This window comes from Rhinopithecus bieti, unplaced genomic scaffold (genome assembly GCF_001698545.2).
Source record: "Rhinopithecus bieti isolate Rb0 unplaced genomic scaffold, ASM169854v2 scaffold_13207, whole genome shotgun sequence".
Classification (NCBI taxonomy): domain Eukaryota; kingdom Metazoa; phylum Chordata; class Mammalia; order Primates; family Cercopithecidae; genus Rhinopithecus; species Rhinopithecus bieti.
Window position 1 is genome coordinate 5,693,515 of NW_016807866.1, and position 4,106 is coordinate 5,697,620.

Consider the following 4,106-nt stretch of genomic DNA (forward strand, 5'->3'; position numbering starts at 1 on the left):
GCCTCCTCAGTAGGTGGGATTACAGGCACGTGCCACAATGCCTGGCTAATTTTTTGTATTTTAGTAGAGACAGGGGTTTCACCATGTTGACCAGGATGGTTTCGATCTCCTGATGTCGTGATTCGCCCGCCTCGGCCTCCCAAAGTTCTGGGCGTGAGCACCTACTCCCGGCCTTTTTTTTTTTTTAATAGAGATGGAGTCTTACCGTGTTGTTGCACAGGCTGGTCTCAAACTCCTAGGCTCAAGCAATTCAACAGCCTTGACCTTCCAAAGTCTTGGGATTATGGGTGTGAGCCACTGCACCCAGTCAGCTTTGCCTTTTTTTTTTTTTTTTTTTTGAGACAGAGTCTCCCGCTGTTGCCTAGGCTGGAGTACAGTGGCGCCGTCTCGGCTCACTGCAATCTCCGCCTCCCAGGTTCAAGTGATTCTCCTGCCTCAGCCTCCCGAGTAGCTGGGATTACAGGTGTCCACCACCACGCCTGGCTAATTTTCGTATTTTCAGTAGAGATAGGGTTTCACCATGTTGGCCAGGCTGGTCTCGAACTCCTGACCTCATGATCCACCTGCCTCGGCCTCCCAAACTGCTGGGATTACACGCATGAGCCACCTCGCCTAGCCCACACCTCATTTTTATATGAAATTAGCTTTCCTGACATTTATAGATGTCTTTTTGCCTTTGACCCTATTGATTCCCTGCTGCTCAGTTGGTTGTCTTCCCAGTACTTTCACCCCATGTGGGGCTTTGTCCTGGAAAGGCACACTGGTTGGTTTATTTTTCAGAATCCGAGTGGGCCAGACTCCTCCCGCTCCCTGAGTCCTAGCTACAGTCTGGTGATTCTCATTCATTGATATAGGTGCCATCTTGCTGCTGTTCTTGTTTTGTTTTTTTTTTTTTTTTTAATATACTTTAGGTTCTGGGATACATGTGTAGAACATGCAGGTTTGTTACATAGGTATACATGTGTCATGGTGGTTTGCTGCACCCAACAACCTGCCATCTACATTAGGTATTTCTCCTAATGCTATTCCTCCCCTATCCCCCCACCCCCTGATAGGCCCTGGTGTGTGATGTTCCCCTCCCTGTGTCCATGTGTTCTCATTGTTCAACTCCCACTTACGAGTGGGAACGTGAGATGTTTGGTTTTCTGTTCCTGTGTTAGTTTGCTGAGAATGATGGTTTCCAGCTTCATCCATGTCCCTACAAAAGACATGAACTCATCCTTTTTCATGGCTGCATAGTATTCCATGATGTATATGTGCCACATTTTCTTTATCCAGTCTATCATTGATGGGTATTTGGGTTGGTTCCAAGTCTTTACTATTGTGAACAGCACTGCAATAAACATATATGTGCATGTGTCTTTATAGTAGAATGATGTATACTCCTTTGGATATAGAATACCCAGTAATGGGATTGCTGGATCAAATGGTATTTCTGGTTCTAGATCCTTGAGGAATCGCCACACTGTCTTCCACAATGGTTGAACTAATTTATACTCCCACCAACAGTGTAAAAGCATTCCCTATTTTCCACATCCTCTCTAGCATCTCTTGTTTCCAGACTTTTTAATGCTTGCCATTCTTACTGGCATGACATGGTATCTCATTGTGGTTTTGATTTGAATTTCTCCAATAACCGGTGATGAAGAGCTTTTTTTCATATGTTTGTTGGCTGCATAAATGTCTTCTCTTGAGAAGTGNCAGCACTGCAATAAACATATATGTGCATGTGTCTTTATAGTAGAATGATGTATACTCCTTTGGATATAGAATACCCAGTAATGGGATTGCTGGATCAAATGGTATTTCTGGTTCTAGATCCTTGAGGAATCGCCACACTGTCTTCCACAATGGTTGAACTAATTTATACTCCCACCAACAGTGTAAAAGCATTCCCTATTTTCCACATCCTCTCTAGCATCTCTTGTTTCCAGACTTTTAATGCTTGCCATTCTTACTGGCATGACATGGTATCTCATTGTGGTTTTGATTTGAATTTCTCCAATAACCGGTGATGAAGAGCTTTTTTTCATATGTTTGTTGGCTGCATAAATGTCTTCTCTTGAGAAGTGTCTGTTCATATCCTTCACCCACTTTTTGATGGGGTTTTTTTTCTTTTAAATTTGTTTAAGTTCTTTGTAGATTCTGGATATTAGCATTTTGTCAGATGGATAGATTGCAAAAATTTTCTCGCATTCTCTGGGTTGCCTGTTCACTCTGATGATAGTTTCTTTTGCTGTGCAGAAGCTCTTTAGTTTAATTACATTTGTCAATTTTGGCTTTTGTTGCCATTGCTTTTGGTGTTTTAGTCATGAATTCTTTGCCCATGCCTATGTCCTGAATGGTATTGCCTAGATTTTCTTCTAGGGTTTTTATGATTTTAGGTGTTGCATTTAAGTCTTTAATCCATCTTGAGTTAATTTTTATATAAGGCATAAGGAAGGGATCCAGTTTCAGTTTTCTGCATATGGCTAGCCAGTTCTCCCAGTACCATTTATTAAATAGGGAATCCTTTCCCCACTGCTTGTTTTTGTCAGGTTTATCAAAGTTCAGATGATTGTAGATGTGTGGCGTTATTTCTGAGGTCTTTGTTCTGTTCCATTGGTTTATCTATCTGTTTTGGTACCAGTACCATGCTGTTTTGGTTATGCTAACCCTGTAATATAGTTTGAAGTCAGGTAGCATAACGCCTCCACCTTTGTTCTTTTTGCTTAGGATTGTCTTGGCTATATGGGCTCTTTTTTGATTCCATGCGAAATTTAAACTAGTTTTTTCTAATTCTGTGAAGAAAGTCAATGGTACTTGATGGGGATAGCATTGAATCTATACATTACTTTGGGCAGTATGGCCATTTTCACGATATTGATTCTTCCTATCCATGAGCATGGAATGTTTTTCCATGTGTTTGTGTCCTCTCTTATTTCCTTGAGCAGTGGTTTGTAGTTCTCCCTGAAAAGGTCCTTCACATCCCTAGTAAGCTGTATTCCTATGTATTGTATTATCTTTGTAGCTATTGTGAATGGGATTTCACTCATGATTTGGCTCTCTGTTTGTCTATTATTGGTGTATAGGAATATTTGTGATTTTTGCACATTGATTTTATGCCCTGAGACTTTGCTGAGGTTGCTTATCAGCTTAAGGAGATTTTGGGCTGAGACTATGGGGTTTTCTAAATATACAATCATGTCATCTGCAAAGAGACAATTTGACTTCCTCTCTTCCTATCTGAATATGCTTTATTTCTTCCCTTGCGCGATTGCCCTGGTCAGAACTTCCAATACTGTGTTGAATAGGAGTGGTGAGAGAGGGCATCCTTGTCTTGTGCCAGTTTTCAAAGGGAATGCTTCCAGCTTTTGCCCATTCAGTATATGGCTGTGGGTTTGTCATAAATAGCTCTTATTATTTTGAGATACGTTCCATCAATACCTAGTTTATTGAGAGTTTTTAGCATGAAGGGGTGTTGAATTTTATTGAAGGCCTTTTCTCTATTGAGATAATCATGTGGTTTTTGTCATTGGTTCTGTTTATGTAATGGATTATGTCTCTTGATTTGCATATGTTGAACCAGTCTTGCATCCCAGGGATGCAGCCGACTTGATTGTGGTGGATAAGCTTTTTCAAGTGCTGCTGGATTCAGTTTGCCAGTACTTTATTGAGGATTTTTGCATCGATGTTCATTAGAGATATTGGCCCGAAGTTTTCTTTTTTTTTGTTGTGTCTCTGCCAGGGTTTGGTATCAGGATGATGCTGGCCTCACAAAATGAGTTAGGGAGGAGTCTCTCTTTTTCTATTGTTTGGAATAGTTTCAGAAGGAATGGTACCAGCTCCTCTTTGTACCTGTGGTAGAGTTCAGCTGTGACTCTCTCTGGTACTGGGCTTTTTTTGGTTGGTAGGCTATAAATTACTGCCTCAATTTCAGAACTGGTCTATTCAGGGATTCGACTTCTTCCTGGTTTAGTCTTGAAAGGGAGTATGTGTCCAGGAATTTATCCATTTCTTCTAGATTTTCTAGTTTATTTGCATAGAGGTGTTTATAGTATTCTCTCATGGTAGTTTGTGTTTCTGTGGGATCAATGGTGATATCCCCTTTATCATTTTTTATTGTG